General features: G+C 37.2%; 1 pseudogene; it reads left to right on the forward strand.

Annotated features, from left to right (window-relative positions):
* Positions 1-8,263: 8,263 nt before the first annotated feature.
* LOC128578578 (uncharacterized) lies at positions 8,264-8,345 on the forward strand (annotated as a pseudogene).
* Positions 8,346-17,427: the final 9,082 nt, after the last annotated feature.

Here is a 17,427-nt window from a genome sequence, read left to right on the forward strand (position 1 = left end):
TGGAGTAGATTTGATAAGTCCTGTGGTTGTAGGATAGTTGGAATGTGTATACGTGTGTGTATGCTTATGCGTGTGGGCATAGACAGAGAGAGTGAGAAATGAAAATAGAGAGTCAGAAAGGGAAAGAATTGGGCACAGTGCTTGCCACATTAATGAACAACAACTATTTCTGTGATTATTTCGATAATAAACTCTACCATCCTATCTGTGTGTGGTGCATTTTCTTTCATTCAGGATCTAATAAAACAGTATTATATGACACAAAATATCAAATCAATATCAGACACAAATCCTGCTCGACAAGTAAAGCAGTTTGTTTTTTTCCTGAGAGGTTATGTTATTTAATTTGGATGGAGAGTTGTCTTCACTGGCTGGATGCAACAAAAGTTACTAGAATTTGTGTCAAGGACTAACTCTTTCCCTCCCTCCTGCTTGCCTTTACATGCAATGGAGCCCTATTTTTCCATTCATTCCCTGCATCTCCAAAGTACATAAACAGTCTTGTCTCATCAACCAACCAACTTAATTTAAAAATTAACTCACTCTAAAGGACATGCAGTTTTCTAAGGCTTTAAATTCACCTTGTTTTTAGCAGATTTTTTATTTTTTTTTACACTTGACTGTTCTCATCTGTACCCCCTACATTCTCAAATTTTTTTGTCTTGTTATTTAAATCTTACAGGATATCCACCATTATATGTGTATTACTGCTACTCCTAGAATCTAAAATTCTATAAGGAGGTTTGGGTCTTGATTATTCTTATATCCCAGCACTAACATAATGCATTGAAAAGATCAGATGCTAATTGAACTTCATCAGGAAATAAGTAAGCTAATATATTATGATCTAATTTATCCTACATTTTTTAATAAATCATATAAATCTATCTATCTATCTATTTTTTTAATTTTATTGAACAACAGACCAAAAAGAATAGAGGAAGCTGAGAAATTACTGTATTTAACTTTTTTCCTTTATTTCCTGATCTCAATTATATTTCTTCTGAGTTATTTCATATTTCCAAGGAAAAAACTATTCCTATGTCAAGTTATCTTATTTTGGATCTAAAAATAGATGGAAAATCTTTTCATTTTGTTTTATACAATAATAGAGTTCTTAATTCTTAAACCTTATAATGGCAATAAACATATGATCAATGTGGTATATAGATTTAGATTCTGAAGTAAATTAAATGTTATGTTAAAAGGAATAATATAACTCCTACAAATGAAAAGTTAACCTATGTAGTTACTTATGTCCCCATATATAACAAGAATAAAATGATATTATGCATTGTGTTCTCTCAAGCTTCGTCCCAGCCATCTCCTACTTAGAACTTGAATTGTCCTGTGCACAAAGAAAGTGAAGGATTTGTCTTGGTATTCACTAGAACAGGAGAAACTGCTGAATTTGACCCTGGAACTTGTACTGGCCGTAGCAGTGGAGTCAGCCTCGGCTGCAACCTGGGCTTGGGCCCTCTTCGTCCTCAATTCACAAAGCTTTCTCATAAGGACCAGAAGAAATGAAGGTCAGTATCATTGATATTTCCCAAAACATCTAGAATTGTTTTCTTGTTGAGTTTCAGTGTGGGCTTTTGACACCCACAGGAATTCATAAAGTTAGGATTTCTATCAGGCACCTATTAGTATTCCAGTTATTTTTCCTTCACCAAATCTTTAATAATGAACTACTTGAGTTCCCACAAAATGAATAGCTTTCTCTTGGAATAACAATCCATCAACTTGACATTTCTCAGACTTTCTCTTCAGTTACACAGTTGCCCTTTATGAAAATCACACCCAGGATAAGAACCAGGAGGCCAGTCTTGGGGATGTCCTCATCTCCACTTAGCATGCCATTTTAGGTGACACTCAGTTTGTTGAGGAGGTCATAGCAGTGGCTGATAAGGTCTACTCAACTTACACCAATGCCGTGTGCTCAGAGGCCATACTGAGCAACTCAGGAAGTGGTCCTTGTGTTTTGTACTGTTCCATGCCAATTTTTATCTGCCTTTTTAAGAAACTAGATACAAAAGGTCACATGTTTTATGTCTCCATTTATATGAAATACTCAGAATAGGTAAATCCATAGAGACAGAATGCAGATTGGTGGTTTCCAGGGGCTTTGGTGAGGGATGGATGAGGAGCAACTGGTTAATGAGTATAGGATTTCCTTCTGGGGTGATTAACATGTTTTGCAGCTAGGTAGAAGTGGTGATTACACAGCAAGGTGAATGTACTAAATTCTACTGAGTTGTTCAATTTGAAATGTTTAATTTGGTGTTATTTGAACTTTATCTTAATTTAAAAAGTAAAAGGAAAGAAAAAGAAAATCAGTCAATATAAATGGCCAAGTGTAAGAGTCAGAGATTTTTCAGAAAAATAGAAACCTTCTAACCATTTAACACAGAGGAAATTTAAAGCAGAAAATTCGTTACACGACTGATCGAGAAACTAAAGAATGAAAAGGTAGACAACCAAATATTAGCAATAGACAAAGTCCATCTAACTTCTAGGCTGAATAGACAAAGAGAGGAATTAGTGTTATTGGAACCTAGAAGTAGAGGTTGGCAGTATCTATAATCACAGTGAGCCTACTGATACAGGTTAAACCGAAGAAAAGATACAGCCATTGAAAGAGAAGAAACATTTACATTCCACATTTACTAAGCCTCACATATACCCTTGTAAGATGCACCACAGGTGTGATCTTTTCAATGTCCCTCCCTCTACCCACCTCCCCCCTCCCTCCCCACCCTTTCCCCCTTCCCCCTATTCTTAGGTTGTAACTGGGTTATAGCTTTCATGTGAAGGCCCTAAATTAGTTTCATAGTAGGGGTGAGTACATTGGATACTTTGTCTTCCATTCTCGAGACACTTTACTGAGAAGAATATGTTCCAGCTCCATCCATGTAAACATGAAAGAGGTAAAGTCTCCATCTTTCTTCAAGGCTGCATAGTATTCCATGTACATATACTACAATTTATTAATCCATTCGTGGATCGATGGGCACTTGGGTTTTTTCCATGACTTAGAAATTATGAATAGAGCTGCAATAAACATTCTGGTACAAATAAAAATAAAATAAAAGAAAAAAGAAAAAAAAAAGAAAGAGAAGAAACATCATGTACAAAGAAGAAAGGAGAAACACTCTGGCTTCTATTATTTTCTTGGGACCCAGTCTCCTGTTGATACCACCTGTTGCCTGAAACATGATGTCCTAAAATTTAGGACAACCTAAAATTGTGGCCATCAGGATTCAGCCCTGAGGGCAAATCAGCCAAAGATTGGCTTGCTACTTGAGCAGATTAAATGAGAATAATAATATCCAAATTGATGCAGGAAAAGGTTTGATAACTATTACCATTCATGACAAAAAAAGTGCTATGAAACTACATAAACAATATCCATGAAAAGCATACAGCAAATATCATACTTAATGGGGAAATATTTAAAGCTTTTTCTTTGAAATAGAAACTAAACAAGAATGCCTATAACCACAACTTTCAGATAACTTTGTAATAGAGGAATTGCCCAGTGTGGTAATTCTAATCAGACAAAATAAAAACATCAGGGACTGGGCGGTGCCTGTGGCTCAGTGAGTAGAGCACTGGCCCCATATAACAAGGGTGGCAGGTTCAAACCTGGCCCCAGCCAAACTGCAACAAAAAATAGCCCGGTGTTGTGGCATGCAACTGTAGTCCCAGCTAGTTGGGAGGCTGAGGCAAGAGAATCACCTAAGCCTGAGAGCTGGAGGTTGCTGTGAGTTGTGATGCCACAGCACTCTACCAAGAGCAACAAAGTGAGACTCTGTCTCTAAAAGAAAGAAAAAAAATTCAGGGATTAAACAATAATAATTTGAAATGTCCCATAATCTTTAAACCATATTAACTGCATGGTTGAGAGATTGTACTACACATACCTTTTAGCTGTCAATATACATGAGCATTTACATGACGTATAAGTAAATGGGCAACTCAATAAATATATTTTCAAAATATTACTCATAACCTTAATAAATGAAATTATAAACTGAAAACTTAATAATGAAACATGTGAAATTTAATCATTTCTTATTAGGAGGTCAATTTACTTCCAGCTTAGCTCATTTCAAAAGCTGAGATCTGTTTATTATACAATTCATTATTTTTCCCTAGGATAAGTTCCCTAGAATATTATAAATACTCTCTATTATCTTCTGTTTGTGCTGAAAAAAATTAAACATGAAAAAGTTTGAATAGTTGAAATTGCTTACGATTTGAATACATATATGCCTGGAAATAAACAGTTTAGTGCATAAGTTTTTCATATAGTATTTGTTCAAAAAAAGTACTCTCGAAGAAAACAAGATACAATTTTTTGGTTTTATTTAAATTCTTGGTGTCTACATATTTGCTTAAAATTGAGTTATTTTTTTCCCACATTTAGTATTTGTAAGAATTTAGAGCAGTGAGTGCAATACCGTCATTTCTTGGCTTTTGTATGTAGGCTTAAATGAAACCTGAAATAGAGCTAACCTACTCCCTGCAAATGAATACTAGGGGAGTCCGTTTAAAAGTAGAATAATAAATTTCCATTTGGAAAATTATTGTCCTTTAATGTAAATTATAAACAGTCTCTGGGCCATTTATTAGTCAATTTTTGTTAAAATGTCAATAACTAAGACACCATTCAATTCAATTTAATTTGATGTTTTACACAGAGAGTAGGTTACGTTGGAGCTCAGAAAAACAATATCTCAAAGTATGGTGCTTTTTTTTTTTTTTTTTTTTGCAGTTTTTGGTCAGGGCTGGGTTTGAACCCATAACCTCCGGTATATGGGGCTGGCACCCCACTCCTTTGAACCACAGGTGCCGCCCCAAAGTATGATGCTTTGATCTGCTGAGTACTTTCAAGGAAAAAAAGCAGCCTCAGAACCAAGGTCTCTCTCTGACTTCCTTTGCCCCTCTGCCTCTCTGTAAGTACAAGAAGGCCATTCTCTGAGTTTTTCATATGTTAGGAAAGTTCCTCCAGAAGGAGTATAATTATCTTGGGTCCTCTCTCTGTAATCTCATCAAACAGAGAATACTAAATCAAACTAGAAAAACTTAGAGTTGACACCACACCCAAAGCCCAGAGGAACATTGTCCAGAGCTATTGTCTGTTTTGAGGTCCCTTTCATTTCCTCTAAACCTGAATTATTCTTCCTCTAAAATTGTCTGCATCCCCCAATTCCCTCTCCCCTACAAAGAAGGAATTCAAGTTTCAACTTTCTGGCCTTTCTTTGAGTTTCATACTTTATATGACTTCTGTGCACTTGCGTGTTAATAAATATGTATGCCTTTTCTCTTGTTAATCTGTCTCTTGACATTTTATTTCAGCAGAGTCAAATATCGAACCTTCATAGGGAAAGTTTAAACTTCCCTACAGTTATCATTTCTTAAACTTATGGCCAACATTCATTTTCATTATACACGCATGTGTGAATATATACATATATTCATATATATATATACACACAGCATATTTGAAAATTATGGCTATTTTGCTTATGTAAAAAATATATCAGCAGAGCCATATCTTCTCTTGAAATATTAATAAAATAAGATCTAGCAAGGAACAGGAATTCAACAAATAACTGCTACAAAGTAGTTAAGCCCTATAAAATTCTAAATCTAAAGACTGTGACCTGGCAAATGCAATTTTCTGACCCATGACTGACACTTGTCATCATGAAGTGTTCTAATAGTCAATTTGACAAGTTTCTTTCTGCTTTTAGTTTCACATTGTTTGATGAGAATGCTTAATTAGAATTACATTTTTTAAAAAGATGCCAAAGCTGTCGTCAATTCTAATAAAACCTCTAAGAAGAGGTTAAGATTCTAAGAAAAATTCTAAGAAGAAATTTTGTTCCTTGTGTGTCTAGTTAAATGCAATCCCCAATGAGACAAGTGCATTAAACTTTGGAAGAAGACTTGCTATTAATGACCCCGAAAGGAAGAAAATAAATACTTCATTGGTAGGAAAAACGAAATCCCAATTCAGCCACTAATTTCATGGGTAACCTTGGGTAAGTCAGGAAGGGATGCCTCCTTAGATATTTGTATCTTCCATCATAAAACATGACATTGACCTATACAAATAATCTCCATAGTGTCTTATTGATTGCAAATTCTACTTATTTCCCTATCTTGGGTCCAGGCATTGCCAGGTTTTGTAATTTATTTGTTTGGATTGGCTGAGCAATGTTATATGATTTAGATGGTTAATCAGGCCAATTCGAGCTAAATTGAAATTATAAAATATTAAATTTTATGGACTAGAGAGATCATTAATTTCTTTAAGTGATTACTTGACTTTACCATAATTATAATGTGAACCTGACCAGTAAGAATAATTACCGTTCTTTTAAAATACTATTTGCATAGAATAATTTATAATAATTAAGTCAGAGAGATAAGTTGAAGATTCAGTGAAGGTGAGAAGACTCATACAAATATTTATTTGCCTACACTGAAAAGTTTAGCTATTTTTAACACATTCATAACACAATGTCTAGATTATTTCAGAGACAATTTGAGAGACTGATATGTACTAGAATGGCATGAAACATAAATAAATTTCTTAAAAACATACATGTTGTGCTGTTTGACATCCTTTTGGCAATATCAGGAAGTTTGGCGTGAACTCAATAAGTCATTCTGGCAATGAAATTAAAATTATCTTCTCCCCTTCATCATCACATTTCTCAGGAGAAAGCTTTTATTCCAAAATTTTATGCCAATTTACTCTGCAAATTAATAAAAATTTGCTTTCCTTCAAGTTCAAGGATTACCTAAACTACCATTAATATTGAACCTTCCATCTAGATTTATCTTTATAATTTTTTCTTTCACCCTCCTCCTTCATCATCTTCCTTCCACAATTCCCAAAATCATCACCTCTTTTTTCAAAATTGCCTCTCATGTCTTTCTGTTTCTACTGCTAAGCTTTGAATCATGGCCCTTGCTATCCCTTGCCAGAATTACAGAAGAAAAGTCATGAGGTAGAATAGAATGGTATTGCATAGCATTGTATAATAGGTAGTGAGAGTTTATTACCCTGTCTCCCTGCCTTCAAATTCTGTCTCCATCCTTTAAACTACCCTCTACTTTGGCTCCAGAGATGCTGAGAAAAAAAGTGAAATTAAATTATGTTTATACTCAATACCTTCCTTTGTATTCCTGATTTTCAGAGTAATAATATTATTGCTAAAACCAAGTTTTTCAACTCAAAATTCACTGTGCTTCTTAATATCAGTCTGACTTATCCATTCACCCCTCTCATCACCTCCCACAAACCTTTCTCAGATTCGCCCAATTAAGGGTCTGTGAAATTTTGTGCTTACCTGCTTTCCATCTGTTCTTAGAGTCTTCTCCCCAAACTCTTTGTTTTATTGACTAATTTATTCTCACCCTTCTTGACGAACTTCCTCTATTAATCAATTATGTCTGTCTCTGCTGTCATATAGAAATGTATTCTCTCTATTCCAGAAACTGTCATAGTCTGTACGACAGAAATGAATGAACAGTTTCAAGCAACCATGTACACCGGTGAAGATTATGCCTTGCAAAGGAGCATATTATTGAGGGCAAGATTGTTCCAGAACAAAGCTGCATCCACTGAAGAAAGAGATTTATTATAATTATTATTACCTTTGTAATATATGCTTAGCAAGCTTTTCTCATCCACAGAAAGGAGTCACCTACTTCAAATTCACACAAATATCTGTGAGCTTGGCTAGCCCTATGCAATTTTGCTTCCTCCACTGGAATGTGAGTCCCTTGCATGCAAGGATCAAACTGTGTTGGAGGATTGAATAGAAGAACAGAATGTAATGACCTTATTGAGAACCCAGTTTAAAAATAATACACTTTAATATTTTATTGCAATAAATAACATATAACATGAGACCTGATCTCTAAAATTTTTAACTGGACAGTACAATAATACTAGCTATAAATGCAGTGTTGTACAGCAGAACTGTAGATAGTTTTCATATTGCATCACTGAGACTTTGTTCCCAGTGAACAGCAGCTCCCCATTTCCCCCTCCACTGAGACCCTGATCATCATCATTACACTTTCTGATTTTATGAATTGGACTACATTAGACACCTCATATAAGGTGGAGTCATGCAGTATTTGTCCTTCTGTGACTGGCTTATTTCAATAACACTAATATTCTTCAGGTTCAACCCTGTTGTCCTGTTGTTCATTGTTACTATAGAGAAATGCAACTGAAATCGCTTCTCGGCCTTTTGGCTAAGATCAAGTGTAGAAATGCAACTGAATTTTACATGTTGATTTTGTAATCTGCAATTTTTACTGAGTTTGTTTATTAGTTTTAAATTTGTATGAGATCTTTAAGGTTTTTAACATAAGATCGTGTTCTCTGCAAACAGGGATAATTTTACTTCTGGTTTTCCTCTTTGGATACCTTTTTTTGTTTCTTCTCTGCACAAATCATTCTGGCTAGGACTTCAATACTATGTTGAATAGAAATGAAATGTGTAGGTGATCTTAGAGGAAAAGATTTCAGTTTTCACTGTCAAATATGATGTTGGCTTTTAGCTTTTCATATACGGCCTTCACTGTGTAGAAGTAATTTCCTTATATTCCTAGTTGGCTAAAAGTTATTTTTTTTAACCATGAAAAGACTGAATCATGTTGAACTTTCCAACTGCTTTTTCTGCACCTATTGAAATAATCACGTGATTTTTATTCTTCAGTTTGGTAGTCTCCATATTCTACTATTTTCTTCAAAAACAAGATGGTCTATAATTACTAACATGTATGTGAAAAAAATGGGAATTACTGTTTCTCATTTACCAGTGGGGTATGAAGTGGTATCACTGGGGCTAAAATGTTGGTACCCACAAAGCATGTGGAGTCTTTACAGACTAACTATAGTACTACTGATAAGAAACCCAAAGAAGACCTACTATTTGGGTACAAAGTTTTCATTTTCATATTTTATCCTCATATATTTCTTGAAAAATCTGCAATGTTTATTGTAAGATAATGGTTTTACAGTAATGGGAAAAGGAGTGTGACTAAAATTAGAGAAGTATTTTCAGTGTGTAGAGGATTCCAAAAGTTCCATTAAGTGCAACTTCACGAACATTTGCCACATTGATCAAGACTTGAGGTTTTACACAAGCTACACCCATATTGCGAGTTGGGCATCATGAGGTTAATACATGTTTTCCAGTGTTTTTGAGCCAGATGAGTTTTCATGTTCTCTATGTGATCCAAGGTATGAAAGGATTTGTGAGGAGTTTAGCTACAAAAAATAAAATAAAAATAAAGGAAATAACAAAAAGAAGTAGAAGTAATAAACTAAATTGAAATCAAAGGACAAATGGAATGAAGCTGTCATGAAAAGTGATGGAGGTAAAAAGAAGATTGCATCATTCTCAATTTCAACAGGTGTAGAAAACCCAAATCACTTGTCTAAATGTAAAATTAAATGTAATATTAAAAAATTCAGAAAATATAAAAGTTAAAATAATGTTTACTTTCATCCTCAATAAAATTAAGAAAAATACCCTTATTTTCCAATACTATGTGTTAATTATGATTCAGTACTTACGTGTTAATTGTAGAATATTCAGAAATAAACATAATATAGGTTGCTAGCAGAATGTCTGCATTAACAGAGATTAAAAACACAACAGATGGAGAGAGAATGAAAAGAATAACATTGCAAAGAATCAGTCTAGTGGCCTGGCTTTTTAATACAAATATACAGAGTGACATTCGATATATTTAACAATTGCATGATGTAGCTTCAGACTAAATTCCTGTCAATAATAAGTGGGAAAGAAGGCCTTGTGGAATCTTCTACTCGGAAGTGGCATGCTTGCTCTATTAACCTTCAGCTTGACTTGGCAAGCCTGAAACTCACTGTAGTACGTGGAGGCTTGCTGTGGAGCTGTACCAATTTGCATAAGTTGCTAAGGGATCCTGACTCCCCTCCTGGCTCCCTCAGGTCAACTATGCCTGGACTGTCATCTCAACTGTTTCTGACTAACGTTTGTAAACAGAAAAGGACATTGAAGGCATGAAGGACAAATCTACTAAGGAGCAAGATTTAAATTGGCTCAATAACATCCAAGAGTTGGTAGGGAGGGTTGGTTATGCTGCACCAAGTAGCTGCAACTCTCAACCTAGCCCCTAAGTGAAGAGTCTGTACTTGATGCTCCAGCCTCCTTTGTACAGAAGAATCCAGCAATGTCTGTTGATTTTCTACTTGGGAACTTGCTGCCACTAACCAGAGTTGTTCACATGCTGCATACCACAGTGAAGAGAGAACAGGGTTTATGTCAACTCATGGCTGTGGCCTTTGCAGCATTTGTTTGCTCTATGGGGGGTTTAATCTCCTCCCAGAACTGACATCTCTTCAGGGACTGAGTCATGATTCTGCTCCAGGTTTCACTTTAAATATTCCCCACTCCACAGGCCAGCAGACATTTCTTTGGATTTCTGACATTTGATAGCATGGGGCTTTTCTAGATTTTTGTCCTAATCTTGGAATTTCTACATATTTTGCTGGAATATTTTAGAACACTTTCTATTTTCAAAGAGTTTTACATAAATCATTTCAATTTTATTTGAAAGTATAAATGGAACAGCCAAAATGAAACAAGTCTTGTTGGCAGTGTTAATAGAAATGTTTCCGTTTTACACATGTAAAACTGTCAAATAGAGGCCTAATTACAGGTTTCAACTGGTGGTTCTTAATGGCAAAGCAGTTATTGCACATTAAATAAAAATGGGAGTCAACTAGGTGAACTTGGACATAATCTATTAATGTGTGTAATTGTATTTTTCTTTTTTTTATTAAATCATAGCTGTGTACATTGATACGACCATGGGGCATCATACACTCAATTCACAGACCATTTGACACATTTTCATCACAATGGTTAACATAGCCTTCCTGGCATTACCTCAGTTACTGTGCCAAGACATTTACATTCTACAGTTACCAAGTTTCGCAAATACCCCTGTAAGATGCACCACAGGTATAATCCCAGCAATCCCCCTCCCTCTACCCACCACCCCCCTCCCTCCCCTCCCTTTCCCACTTCCCCCTATTGTTAGGTTGTAACTGGGTTATAGCTTTCATGTGAAAGCCATAAATTAGTTTCATAGTAGGGCTGAGTACATTGGGTACTTTTTCTTCCATTCTTGAGATACTTTACTAAGAAGAATATGTTCCAGCTCCATCCATGTAACATGAAAGAGGTAAAGTCTCCACCTTTCTTTAAGGCTGCATAATATTCCATGGTCTACATATACCACAGTTAATTAATCCATTCGTGGATCGATGGGCACTTGGGCTTTTTCCATGACTTAGCAATTATGAATTGGGCTGCAATAAACATTCTGGTACAAATACCTTTGTTATGTTGTGATTTTTGGTCTTCTGGGTATATGCCCAGCAGAGGAATTACAGGATTGAATGGCAGATCTATTTTTAGATCTCTGAGTGTTCTCCATATCTCTTTCCAAAAGGAATGTATTCATTTGCATTCCCACCAGCAGTGCAGAAGTGTTCCCTTTTCTCCACATCCACACCAACATCTCTGGTCTTGGGATTTTGTGATATAGGCTAGTCTCACTGGAGTTAGATGATATCTCAAAGTAGTTTTGATTTGCATTTCTCTGATGATTAAAGATGATGAGCATTTTTTCATATGTCTGAAGGCCACGAGTCTGTCTTCTTCAGAGAAGTTTCTCTTCAAATCCCTTGCCCAGCCTGCGATGGGATCCCTTGTTTTTTTCCTGCTGATGCGTTTGAGTTCTCTGTGGATTCTGGTTATTAAACCTTTGTCAGAGATATAACTTGCAAATATCTTCTCCCATTCTGAGGGCTGTTTGCTTGCTTTACTTACTGTGTTCTTGGCTGTGCAGAAGCTTTTTATTTTGATCAAGTCCCAGTAGTGTATTTTTGAAGCTGCTTCAATTGCCCGGGGGGTCCTCCTCATGAAATACTCACCCACACCAATTTCTTCAAGGGTTTTCCCTGCACTCTCCCTAGTATTTTTATAGTTTCGTGTCTTAAGTTTAAATCTTTAATCCAATGAGAGTCTATCTTAGTTAATGGTGAAAGGTGTGGGTCCAATCCCAGTCTTTTGCAGGTTGCCAGCCAGTTCACCCAGCACCATTTGTTAAATAGGGAATCTTTTCCCTACTGAATGTTTTTAATTGGCTTGTCAAAGATCAAATAACGGTAAGTAGCTGGATTCATCTCTTGGTTCTCTATTCTGTTCCAGACATCTATTTCTCTGTTTTTGCGCCAATACCATGCTGTTTTGATCACTATCGATTTGTAGTAAAGTCTGAGGTCTGGTAGTGTGATTCCTCCTGTTTTGTTTTTATTTCTGAGTAACATCTTGGCTATTCGAGTTTTTTTCTGATTCCATATAAAACAAAGTATTGTTTTTTCAAGATCTTTAAAGTATGACAGCAGAGCTTTAATAGGGAGTGCGTTGAAATTATATATTGCTTTGGTTAGTATGGACATTTTAACAATGTTGATTCTTCCCAGCCATGAGCATGGTATGTTTTTCCATTTGTTAACATTTTCAGCTATTTCTTTTCTTAGCGCTTCATAGTTCTCTTTATAGAGATCTTTCACGTCTTTTGTTAGGTAAATTCCCAAATATTTCATCTTCTTTGGCACTACTGTGAATGGGATAGAGTCCTTAACTGCTTTTTCAATTTGACTCTTGTTGGTGTATATAAAGGCTACCGATTTATGAATGTTGATTTTGTAACCTGAGACGCTGCTGTATTCCTTGATCACTTCTAGGAGTTTTGTAGTAGAGTCCCTAGTGTTTTCCAGATACACAATCATATCATCTGCAAAGAGCGAAAATTTGATCTCTTCTGACCCTATATGGATACCCTTGATCGCCTTTTCTTCCCTAATTGTGGTGGCTAAAACTTCCATTACAATGTTAAAAATCAATGGAGACAATGGGCAGCCTTGTCTGGTTCCTGATCTGAGTGGAAATGATTCCAATTTAACTCCATTCAATATGATATTGGCTGTGGGTTTGCTGTAGATAGCCTCTATCAGTTTAAGAAAAGTCCCTTCTAGACCAATTTTCTTGAGTGTTCTGATCATGAAGGGATGCTGGATATTATCAAAAGCTTTTTCTGCATCAATTGAGAGAATCATATGGTCTTTGTTTTTTAATTTGTTTATGTGCTGAATTACATTTATAGATTTACGTATATTGAACCAGCCTTGAGACCCTGGGATAAAACTGACTTGGTCATGATGTATAATTTGTTTGATGTGTTGCTGGATTCTGTTTGTTAGGATCTTGTTGAATATTTTTGCATCTATATTCATTAGTAATATTGGTCTATAATTTTCTTTTCTTGTTGGGTCTTTTCCTGGTTTGGGGATCAGGGTGATGTTTGCTTCATAGAACGTGTTGGGTAGTCTTCCTTCTTTTTCTACCTTTTGGAACAGGTTGAGTAATATAGGTACTAATTCATCTTTAAAGGTTTGGTAGAATTCTGACGTGAAGGATCTGGTTCCGGGCTTTTCTTTTTAGGGAGGTTTTGTATAGTTGATGCTATTTCTGAACTTGATATGGGCCTGTTCAGTATTTCCACTTGATTCTGGCTGAGACATGGAAGGTGACATGCTTCCAAGTATCGGTCAATTTCCTTTAGATTTTCATATTTCTGAGAATAAAGTTTCTTGTAATATTCATTAAGGATTTTTTGGATTTCTGATGAGTCTGTTGTTATTTCGTCTTTGTTGTTTCTGATTGATGATATTAGAGATTTTACTCTTTTTTTTCTGATTAGGTTGGCCAGAGGTTTATCAATTTTATTGACCTTTTCAAAAAACCAGCTTTTTGATTTATTGATCTGTTGTATTATTCTTTTGTTTTCAATTTCATTTAATTCTGCTCTAATTTTGGTTATTTCTTTTCTTCTACTGGGTTTGGGGTTGGAATGTTCTTCCTTTTCCAGTTGCTTGAGATGTACCATTAAGTTGTTAACTTCCTCTCTTTCCGTTCTCTTGAGGAAGGCTTGCAGTGTTATAAATTTCCCTCTTGGGACTGCCTTTGCGGTGTCACAGAGGTTCTGATAGTTTATGTCTTCGTTGTCGTTTTGTTCCAAAACATAGGCGATTTCTTTCTTAATCTCATCTCTAACCCAGCTATCATTCAGCATAAGGTTATTTAACTTCCATGTTTTTGTATGAGTATGCAGATTCCTGTTGTTACTCAGTTCAAGTTTTATTTCATGATTGTCCAAGAAGATGCCCTCAGTGAACAGATACTCCAGGGGTTTGCACCTGCCTGAATTGCAAGGAAATCTGCCAGGCCCCTGCAGTCTGCTGCTATCTAGCAGGAGGAGGTGGGGCCTGACATCTTTGAGGGATTGATGCAGGTGGTGGGGGGGAGGTGTTCACTCAGGCTTAGCCCCATCCCTGATTGATGTTGCTAACAGAACAGAACAGAACAGAGCAGACAACTTTGCGGGATTCTGTCTCTGTTTCTGCTAAAATCGCCTGCAGAAGACGGGCTGTTCTGAGTTCAAACGTCTTTGCTGCTGGAGGTTTGTGTCCGATTACCTCTCTGAGTTGGCCCTGCCCTGGAACCTTCCCGGGTTTGTGAGCAGCGTCAGGCAAATCCTTTGCTCACTGGTGGCCTCCTCTGGTTGCCCAGGGAGACAGGGGGTGTGGCTTCAGAATATCCAGAAGTGACCGTTTTGCTGTTAAAGAAAAAACGGCTGTTGATTTGCCTCCAGGAACTGCCGCTCTGGTGTGGGCACCCAGCTGACCCTTTTCTCTTCTATCTCGCACCCCAGAGTCAGCACTGACTAGCTGCAGTTATGCTCTGTCCACACCCCTCGAGAGATCTCCCAAGGATCCGAACTCTTGGGAGACAGGCCCCCAGACCCCGCGTGAGAGTAGGGGGAAGTGCTGGGAGCTCAGCGGGGAAGCTAGAGTTTTATTCAGTTTTATGCCTGGACATATTGTTGCCCGGGGAGGGCTGCTGCACGGCACCACAGGGAAGTGCCGCCAAGGCTTGACTCCCCCTCAGCAGAGTGCCCTCTCCTGGCTAGCGTGTCTCAGAGTCATCGCTGACCAGTCGCAGATCGGGCACTGTGCACTCCCCTCGAGAAATCACCCAAGGATCCGAACTCCTGGGGAACAGGTCCCCAGACCCGGAGTGAGAGTGGGGGGGAGTGCTGGGAGCTCAGCGGGGAAGCTAGAGTTTCATTCAGTTTTATGCCTGGCCGTATTGTTGTCCGGGGAGGGCTGCTGCACTGCACCACAGGGAAGTGCCACCGACGTGTGACTCCCCCTTAGCCAGGTGCCTTCTCCTCACTCGGGTGCCTCAGAGACAGCGCTGACCAGTTGCAGCTCGGGGACTGTCCACTCCCCTTGAGAAATCACCCAAGAATCCAAACTCCTGGGGGACAGGCCTCCAGACCTCAGTGTGAGTGGAAGGGGAGTGTTGGGGGTTCAGGGTTGCCAGCAAAGGACATTTAAAGTTTTATACAGTTTTATACCTGGCAGGAGAATGCCATGGCACCCTAGTAGGGGAGGTATGTCCTGTTTTTAGAAGGTCTTTCCCATGGAGTGTAGTAGGAGGGCCTTTAATTTCTGCCCATTTGTTTAATTGTGGGGCTCTTGAGCCGGTCTCATGGGGGAGGGGGACTCCCGTCCACTTGGTGATGGATTTTGTACCTTTTGTTTGCGTCCTTGTGATCACAGCTTGCCTCAGCAGTGTTGGTGTGCGTTCTTCAACCTTCTCTCTTGGTGCAGCTCAAATCCACCAGGATACTTACTAAATTTTTGTCCCTTAACTCTCCTTCTGGACGGGAGCCTCTGTGGAAAGCTGGCTTCAGTCCGCCATCTTGTCTCTCCCCGTAATTGTATTTTTCAATATAATTAGGAATAAAATTAAACACATATTTAATTGATGCATTTCCCCATATAAATAATTGTAATTGATTAGATGAAAGTATTATTTTTAATTTGGCAGCAGTTTAATTTCACAATTTTTGCTTTGGGCTAATATTTTTTCTTACACAGACAAAGTACAGGTACAAAAGTCACATTTAAATAAATTTAGATGCCAAGTTAAGTGCAATTATAATTTGACTAATTGATTAAAAGAATTATAGTCAAATATTAATATTCCAATAGTCCCCTTCAAAAAATAAAGTTATCTTTTTTCTATGCTACTGAGAATTAATCTTAGCATTTTTCTAAGACTATATTTTAAATTAATATAACAAAAGGATTCAGAAGCTTTCACTCAACTACTACTCACCATATAATTGTTAGTTTTCACAAATTCGGGAGAATGCATCTAAATCGAATATTTTGGCTTGGCTATTGTAGGTATATATAAAGGCTACAGATTTATGGGTGTTGATTTTGTAGCCTGAGACATTGCTGTATTCCTTGATCACTTCTAAAAGTTTTGTAGTAAAATCACAAGTATTTTCCAGATATATGATCATGTCATCTGCGAAAAGTGAAAGTTTGATCTCTTCTGACCCTTCATCGCCTTTTCTTCCCTAATTGCAATGGCTAAAAGTTCCATTACAATGTTAAAGAGCAATGGAGACAATGGGCAACCTTGCATGGTTTCTGATCTAAGTAAAAATGATTTCAATTTAACTACATTCAATATGATATTGGCTGTGGGTTTGCTGTAGATGACCTCTATGAGTTTAAGAAATGTCCCTTCAGGGCAGCGCCTGTGGCTCAGTGAGCAGGGTGCCGGCCCCATATGCCGAGGGTGGCAGGTTCAAACCCGGCCCCGGCCAAAATGCAACCAAAAAATAGCCGGACGCTGTGGTGGGCGCCTGTAGTCCCAGCTACTCGGGAGGCTGAGGCAAGAGAATCACTTAAGCCCAGGAGTTGGTGGTTGCTGTGAGTGTGTGAGGCCACAGCACTCTACCAAGGGCCATAAAGTGAGACTCTGTCTCCACAAAAAAAAAAAAAAAAAAAATGAAAAAAAAAAGAAATGTCCCTTCTATACCAATTTTCTTAAGTGTTATGATCATGAAGGCATGCTGGATATTACTAAAAGTTTTTTCTGCATCAGTTGAGAGACTCATATGGTCTTTATTTTTTAGCTTGTTTGTATGCTGAATTACATTTATAGATTTACGTATATTGAACCATCCTTGAGAGCCTGGGATATACAGTAGTGCCAAAGAAGATGAAATATTTGGGAGTTTATCTAACAAAGATCTCTGTAAAGAGAACTATGAAACTTTAAGAAAAAAAAAATAGCTGAAGATGTTAACAAATGGAAAAACATACCATGCTCATGGCTGGGAAGAATCAACATTGCTAAAATGTCCATATTACCCAGAGCAATATATAATTTTAATGCAATTCCT

Source organism: Nycticebus coucang, chromosome X (genome assembly GCF_027406575.1).
Source record: "Nycticebus coucang isolate mNycCou1 chromosome X, mNycCou1.pri, whole genome shotgun sequence".
In the NCBI taxonomy this organism is placed as follows: domain Eukaryota; kingdom Metazoa; phylum Chordata; class Mammalia; order Primates; family Lorisidae; genus Nycticebus; species Nycticebus coucang.